The sequence below is a fragment of the Liolophura sinensis genome, chromosome 10, assembly GCF_032854445.1.
Source record: "Liolophura sinensis isolate JHLJ2023 chromosome 10, CUHK_Ljap_v2, whole genome shotgun sequence".
Lineage (NCBI taxonomy): Eukaryota > Metazoa > Mollusca > Polyplacophora > Chitonida > Chitonidae > Liolophura > Liolophura sinensis.
This window is the reverse complement of record NC_088304.1, coordinates 6,691,816-6,701,196: the sequence shown is the minus strand read 5'-3', so window position 1 is coordinate 6,701,196 and position 9,381 is coordinate 6,691,816.

The following is a 9,381-nucleotide window of genomic DNA, read 5'->3' as shown; positions in this document are numbered from 1 at the left end:
TGACAGGGATTTGTTTGACAAATCGTGACCTAAAAACCAGACCAGCCAACTTTTCTGTCCTAAACTATTAAAATACATAAAAGGCTACACGTAATATAAGCCAAATATAGTTTTTATATTTTATTCTATTTTTTAATAGGACTATATATATATATATATATATATATATATATATATATATATATATATATATATATATATATATATATATATATATATATATATATATATATATATGTATATATATAAACTATTGTAACAATTAACTCAGTTGATTGTAACTACCATGGGAACATTTACTCCCTGACTTTTCCACGTTGTGACATAAATGTATGCACAAGATATTGGTGGGAAAGTAAGTGGTCTTCAACAGCGCACACGACCACAAGAGCGTCATTAGCCAGTTATATTGTCAACAATGCCCCATGAGCGGCGGGGCGTATGCGGAGCTACACAATCTGTGTCCAAGATTGGTTTTGAACTCGCGCCCCGTGTGTCCCAAGGAGATTCACTACATCACGTCGTGTTCCCTGAAGAGATGACAAATATTTCTACGTGTATCGCAGAGCCCTACAATCAACGTTGCATATACGTACGGAAGCTTTTTGAAACAACTATTTACAGCAAAGGGTAAACGATAACACTATAAAACTGTTCTACTGGACGGTGTATATTATTTACTGACGTTGCGGCGACAATCTATCGCCTTCAACAGAGTAAGGTGTTAAACAAAAAAAATTCCTATTTATATTGAAGTTACATACAAAAACAAAGTGAACAAACCAGTATGTACTAGTTTCACGTTCACGGTTGAAGTATACAATGGGTCTATACAATTTTAAGCAATGAGACAACCGGAGCAGGTATATAGTGACAGAATTTGAATATAATACAGTTTTACACTAGTGAACAAATTTTACCATGTTGAGGTACATTTACACAAGCTAATTAACATTTTTTCAACACTTTGTCCCAGATGTGTGAAAGTTAATTCTGAGTTCTTCATTGCGGTTGAGAGTGAGATTTTTAACCTTTACGAAAATGGCTTCCTTAAACCCTCTCTCGAACCAATGGGGCTCCTTGGATAAAATGTTTACGTTATCCCCATTAAAACTGTGACCTGAATTACATATATGTTTGAATACAGCAGAATCATAGCCACTAGATGCCGGTTTTTGATGTTGTTTAACGCCGTTACTTAGTGGCCGTTGTGTTTCACCAATATATGAATCCCTGCATGTGTTTTCACCACATTTTATTTCATGCACCACATCACTTATCTTGTCTTTGATGGGCTTGTCCTTAGGTCGAACAAGAGATGTCCTCAGTTTTTGATATGGTCTTAAGGTAGTTTTTATAGATTGTTGCGCTAAAAATTCTGCTGATTTTTCTCGATAAACTTTGTACATAGGGTACAGTTATAGTACTAGTGGTACTTGTTTGTAGGTCAGTGGGTGTCTTGGGGAGATTATTTTTCAGGGCATTGTGAATAGCCAAGTTTTGATAGCCACGGGCTTTCAGTGTTTTTTTGTATGTGGGTGTAAAGCAGCGCCATCGTTTATTACTGTTTAGGCCTTTTAAAGAGTGTTTTAACTACACCTAGTTTTTGATTAAGTGGGCGGTGTAACTGAAAGTCCAGATAAAGGTCTGTATGTGCAGGTTTTCGGTATATAGTTACCTCAAGTAAACGCTCCTCATTAACTGAAACGGAAGTGTCCAAAAAGGGAATTGGATGATTTGTCATTATCTCCATAGTAAACTGTATGTTGTGATTTTGCTGTATTCCAACATATATGTAATTCAGGTCACAGTTTTAATGGGGATAACGTAAATATTTTACCCAAGGAGCCCCATTGGTTCGAGAGAGGGGTTAAGGAAGCCATTTCCGTAAAGGTTAAAAATCCCACTCTCAACCGCAGCGAAGGACTAAGATTTAATTTACCACACACCTGTGTTGAAAAATGTTAATTAGCTTGTGTAAATGTACCTCAACATGGTAAAATTTGTTCACTAGAGTAAAACTATATTATATTATATTCAAATTCTGTCACTATATACCTGCTCCGGTTGTCTCATTGTTTAAAATTGTATAGACCCATTGTATTCTTCAACCGTGAACGTGAACTGTGAAACTAGTACATGCTGGTGTGTTCACTTTGTTTTTGTATGTAACTTCAATATAAATAGGAATTCTTTTTGTTTAACACCTTACTCTGTTGAAGGCGATAGATTGTCGCCGCAACGTCAGCAATTATTATACATTGTCCAGTAGTACAATTCAATAGTCTTATCTTTTATAGTATACTAACCTGAACGTCTGAAAATCTACATTCCTATATTCACAGCACATCTATATAGGCATGTATTTACAAATAAGTCGATTTGTCGCTATACCTTATATCCGTAAAATAACACACAGATATAGAAGTGAAGCACAGACTAGAATATAGTAGAGTAGAGTAGAATAAAATAGAGTAGAGTAGAATATTTATTTGACTTATTTGTTTGATTGGTGTATTACGTAGTACTGAAGAATATTTCACTTATGCCTACAGCCAGTAGAATAGAGTAGAATAGAGTAGAGTAGAGTAGACTAGAGTAGAATATTTATTTGACTTATTTATTTGATTGGTGTATTACGCCGTATTGAAGAATATTTCCCTTATGCCTATAGCCCGGGTGAACCCACGACCACCCGCAGGTTGCTGGCAGATCGTCTCACTTACGGCCGGAGAGGAAAATGTTTGCTCACTGTGAACATCGGGCTCTCGATTTTGCTGATTCAGCTGGGGTCTTTGAGTCTGTAGGTTTTTCAGTAACCTGGTAAAAGGTGAGCGGTTTACTTACGGATCGAACTCCGGTTTCCTGCATGCAATCACAAACGTCTTGACCGATGCCATATATAGTGAAATACTCTTGAGTACGGCTTTAAACATTAGTCGATCACTAAATCGGTCTTACATGTTCAAAATCATGTAATAGAGGACAGTTTACAGACGACGGACACCGCACTGTATTCATCTCTCCCTGGGCCCAGTTTCACGAAGTTCTCTTAACGTTACGAGCTCCCAACTACAATGACGACGTAATGCCTACAGTAATGGTTGCCGTGGTAGTTAAGTGAAAGTAACGTTAAGAGTACTTCGTGATACCGGGACCAGATTCTCAACAGCTCTCACAAAAAATTGCCCAGCCATCGTACAGGTAAATGAAAATTACGGCCTTACGGGAATTGAAAAACGTTACGCCAAAAGAGTCTTTACCAGAAAAAAATTCATTTTTGAGGCATATTTAATATCTATTGATCACTCCTACATTTTTGTATATTTTCCATCAATGGTCGCGAAATTTCTGAATTGACGAAGAATTTCCGTTGACGAAGAATTTCCAGGCTATCCGCTGTGTCCTTAGGAAAGTTGTAGTTTAAGGCCATTTTTAGGCCCCAGAAGAAAGCCATGAATCTGCTTTGTACATGTGTATAGATCACATCCCGAAAACAGCTTCATAGGAAATGAAAAACAGACCTTTCATATATCCTTTAAGGACTGTTACGTAAATATCGCTAATAATAAATCATATTTACCTGGCTTGGTGGTTTGCGATAATTTATATTTATTTTCATTCAGTGTGTTTATTTATTTGGTTGGGGGCCTCCGTGGCTCAGTTGGGTTAGCGCGCTAGCGCAGCGTAATGACCCAGGAGTCTCTCACCAATGCGGTCGCTGTGAGTTCAAGTTCGTCCTCTCCGGCCGTAAGTGGGAATAAATAAATTTATTTGATTGGTCTTTTACGCGGTACCCAAGAATATTTCACCTATACGACGGCGGCCAGCATTATGGTGGGAGGAAACCGGGCAGAGCCCTGATGAAACCCACGACCATCCGCAGGTTGCTGCAGGACCCCCGGGTCCGAGGTTTTATTCCCGCTTTTATTTATAAACTGTAGTGCAAAGATATTGTAAACATTTTGGTGAATAAATGAAGTGAAACGAAAACGCCCCGTACTTCCTTCCTATAATTATGAAGTATCTAAACCGACATACCGAAAACGTCACCATACATTTGTCAGAAAAATATTACGCACGTCTGTGTTATGACTACTTTTCCCCTGTAGATACAGCAGTGCCACACCTGTCACTTCGGAGACAGTAATACAACACAGAGTTCATTCCATGATGTAAACACATACATGTATATTCTTACGAGCGTTGCTGTTTTTTTATAAACATTTACTCATACCATCTTTGACTGATAGCGATTTTGGAAACAAGAATTAAACTGCTTCTATACGCCACTCCCAGGTAGCCTAGTGAATAAAGTGAGTTTAAATTTGAAGTTCGTGGTTAATTACTTGCCGATTTACGCGTTTCTTTCCCTAGTAAGTCCAAAAATGTTCATCTCTCGCTATCTCCATGTAGGCTATTGTAATGCCGTTTGTTGAAAATAGAACATGAATTGGTTTATACTCAGACTCGACACTACATTACTCATACAGTCTATTAACAAATGTACATGAATGTACAGTGAATCTTGGTGGTTTACCCCAGGTACGCCGTTTTCCTTCACCCATATAATTCTGACCGTCATCAAACATTGCATTCTATTATTGTAACACACACGCACGCACATAAATTTTTGAGAGTGTGGGTGAAAATGCTAATGCACAGCGTCAAACAGCAATTAAAGAAATAAATACTAAATAAAGGTTTCCATCGAATGTTTGAGCATTAATGTGTCTTGTGCAGCTGTAAAATGAGTCTGAGTCACGCATCTATGTTAAAATTCACAATTTCATCTTTTGATCTGATTGTATTGATTTCCTGTAATCACAATTCGCTGGGATTTTTTTTATCGGAATCTTAAAGTGCCTTTCTCAAATAGTTTCCCGCTAATTATATACGAGTTATTTGCTGGCCGTCTCACTGGGCGAAAATCAGCACAGGCCTGCAACATCTACCATATAATTACCAGCTTATTAACTTCATTCACGCATAGGCTAAATGCACCGTAGTAACAAATCTCTGTGCAACATTGTCTGTTAATGGGACTTCTGTTCGTTTCACCCAGATTCTAATCCGAGGAATGAAAATTTAAGAAAGTGTGTGTTTCTTGGGTTTGTGCGATCGCTGCGAGATCAGTTTCAGCTCTAGTTTTTTTTTTGTCCTCTCTGGTCGTATGTGGGGAGGTACGCGCCGTATATCGTCGAGCGCAGCACTATCAACCCATCAATCAATAAATACATCAATCAATAAATACATGAAACATATGTATACTAAAGAGCTGCCTGAATTCAAGAAGTTTGTCCAATAACTGACAAAATTAGGATTTTTCTCTACCCCCCTCCGTATAAGTGAAAGAATCCCATGTACGACATCAGTATACACACAACTCAAATAAATATACACAAATTATATATCTATGAACTGTAAAATTCTTTAACTGTCTAAATCAGAACGTTACAGTATATATAGTTTTCTTACTGTACATGATTTATTTATTTATTTGATAGGAGTTTTACGCCGTACTCAAGAATATTTTACTTATACGACGACGGCCACTGTACATGTAGATTTAGTCGATCAGATATATTGCCATAGTTCTGCAAAGATTGCCGTTTTCATGCCTATGCTAGCCCAGATAATCTATGTTTTATTAGCCTACAATTCATAGGCTATTTTTGTGCAATCGATTCTTTACTAATGTAAGAGTAAATGGCTTTACTGCAATGGGAGAACTTTCGCTCGATTAAGTGATTTTACAGAGGCTTAATTTCTTAATATCAAAGCGTGTCATAATTCATGAACATTGGAACAGTCGTTCGTATCTAGACACACACGTATGTAGAAAGAGAAATATTTATAAAAGCGGCATCTGGATTTTTGGTGTGCATGGTATAAAACAATGTGCACAATTCCGTCATCGTTTCGCTAAAACTGTTCGTGTGTTTGGCCGTGTTCAAGATAATTTCTTTGACACATGTTTCCCCATTCATCCCGTTTATTTCTTATGATACGATGAAAAAAGTAGAAGCCAACAGTGACGCAATAACGCGACGAAAGACTACATTCATATTTCTTGTTGTCAACGGAAATCGATGTGTATACCATGTGCCACGCCAACAGTTTAACTCTTGGACAGCCCAAAGGACCAATCAACTGATTTGGGATAAAACGCTGAGATTCTATTGTCTGGAAGGGGAACCAATGAAACGCGAGCTCGTCAACTTCTGCTGAGATCAAGCAAATGATACTTTATTGTATTGCTCTCAGCAAAAGGGTTGTTGGAGTAGAGAGTGTTGGGGGTCACTCGTATGTGGGAAAGTGTTGACTGATAGGAGAGGCCGACGTTTTGTTTTTTCATCAGACATATGCTAATTTTCACAAGTTCTGGTCGAATGAATGAATGAATGTGTTGTGCCAATATGATTAAACTTCAGTGTGGCACGAGGAAGACAAGAGGAAAACTTTCTCGGACAAACACATGATCTTTTTGTCTGGCACTGCAATATATATACTTAATTTCTGCTCGGCTGTGATCTAATGAGACAAATGGAACCATCAGTATCACCTAAAATTTGATACAAGGTCGATCAATTGTTGATCCAGTATAGAGAAAACCGGTCAAATGTCAGCTTGTAAACAGGAAACGACAATGGACAACCGTCTCAGGAGTGAACCAAGCTGACAATATCTTAGATTAGCCTTTGGACAAATAACAACATAACCACCAGTGTAACTACGAAACAGAGAAGTCGTTCAGAACTTCTTCTGCAAGACACAAGAAATATCCGTTCTATTGTGAAGTCAAGCATCGATTTTCGACTCATGTATTTTTTAACCATCATGGCTATTGTGACCGGTTGGCATTTCACTTGGAGGAATATAACGATTGGATGAAGGTGAAAATGAAATACTACAAGTTAATGTCTGGTAAGAAAATAACGGGAATTGCTACATTGTGCGGCTCTTGGCTGGCATTATACCGAACGGCCGTTCATTATTAGTGGTGATCTGGTAGCTACCATCATACTGAACGGCGTCAGATGTAACGGGATCATGATAACACTGTCTAGTGTGTCCTAACGTTGCTAAATGTTCTTTCCGAACCTTGGAGATAACGGCTTTACCAAAGATTTGGACCTGCAGGCCAGATTATACAGCCATGGAAATGAGATTGTTCTGCAGGCATCAGCTTCCACTGGACACTGTTGTGGACACTGTTCTCGACATTCCTGTTGGTGTCCACTGTTAACAGTAAGGAATACGTCCTTGGCGTACTTGACTGAGAAGCCCCTGTTTTCTATAGGGTTTTGGGCTAACGGAGCGGCACCTTTCATGGCTGTGGAGGATATCATTAAGGCGGGAATAATTGGTAACAACACGATCAAGTAAGTTACAGGAAAACTCATTTCTTATAAAGTAAGTTACAGGAAAATGCAAAATAATTAACATTTATGTAGGAAAGTTTAGTTATACACAGTGGAGATGGATTGAGATTTTAATCACCGACACATCTGTGTGCCCAATACCACAAGATCACTGACATATATAAGAGAAATGAGTTAAAGTCCAGCTCATGTGACCTCCTCTGCGTTAATTCGTTCGTTCGTTCGTTCGTTCGTTCGTCGGAAGATCTTTCAGCAACCTGCGGAAGGTCGTGGGTTTCTTCTGGGCTCTGCCCGGTTACCTCCCACCATAATGCTGGCCCCCGTCTTACAAGTGAAATATTCTTGAGTACAGCGTAATATCCAGTCAAATAAATGAACAGATAAATAAGTACAAAAATAAATAAATGAATAAATAAATAATTAAATTAATATGAAACAAAGTACAGGACATACATCAAAGTACTCGTCTGACAGAGCATAATTTTCTTTTTTAATAATAAAAGCCTACAAACTAAGCTGCAATAACCCATATACATGTCAACAAATCCCGACACAACCGGATCAAAAGCATTGAAAGAGTTTTGGGTTCGTCCCCTCTGCATCATGTGACCTGTCAAAAATGGTATGAAAGTACTTTTGATCAGATTTACTATAATTGAGCGTCTGATATTGTTCCAAAAAGCTGACCTGAGCTGAACGTTTGTGAACTTCCTGAAGAAAAGTGGTGTCATTTGTAACTCAATACCACGGCGAGACAGACGATAGGTAAATTATGCTCAACGAAAGTTTCCTCACATTTCTGACAAGTCACATGATACAGTCCCACCTTTTTTTACCTTTACCGACGAAAGACTTTTATACCATAATTATCCCTGTCCTGAATTCTTTGGTGCAGTGCTGAACACGGATCAAATAAATACACTTTAAAATCCGACCGTCTCAGTTTTGGCGCTTCACAAAAACACCCCTATTGCAAATGAAACAGAATATTTCTATTCTTATCAATTCAAGACAGGGACAGTCCACTTCAGTTACTCGCCAAAGGTCTGTGGTTTTACTTCTGCTACACCGGTTGATTTAGCGAGAAAAATGACCGTGCTGTCATATAAACTGAAATACTAAAATAATAGCAAAATGATTAATTTATTGATCATAAGGTACTGATTATAATTTGGAGGATATTCTTTCAGTTACTAAAAACTTGAGATCGTGCCCCGGATTACTTTGTTGACAATTCCCAGCTCATAGGCCTATCTCTTAATTCTAGAACATGTATAGACGCATGGACGGTGTCGATCTAATTTGACATTGCAATACGTTATACTAAATGTAACTGGTTTAGGGTTTCTACAAGACATCTGGTAAACACCCTGTAAGAACTTTTCAACATATTTAGCGGAAGAATAGCATTTGAGGAACCCATGCAGACCCCACGCTGTTATTCTATCATGTCTCTAAACACAGCTGAGTACGAATTTGTGTCACAAAACTGCGCAATTTGTGTGTCACAAAACTACACAATGTGTGTAATACAATTTGTGTGCTGCTGGAACACACAGTTATGTGGACATGTACTTCTGTCATAATACTGATTAACACTTGTACGAAGTGGTAAACAGAAGGCATTATCTTTGTGACCAAAAGAAAAAGAAATGTTCAGTGAATCGTAATAATTTATCATACGTCGTGGATATTATAAAAGCTGTCTTGATATTTCATCGGTCAACCTTGATTCTGTGCATCATCATTTTTCACAAAATGGCTCGTCCTTAGGGCAGGAGTCAGTATTTTTAATCGAAAGTAGCACGTGAAGTCCGAAGTAAACATTTTGATCACATGTTGTCTCTCGTCGGTCCGTTTGCCCATTTTGGTGACGAGAAACAACGTATGGACACTGCGTATAGCGTGTGTAATTTACATCTGGCGTAACTGTTGTCTACGTTTGAGAGATAGGTTATTGTGACGGTTTTGTTTGTGTTTTAGACGTGCAAACTGC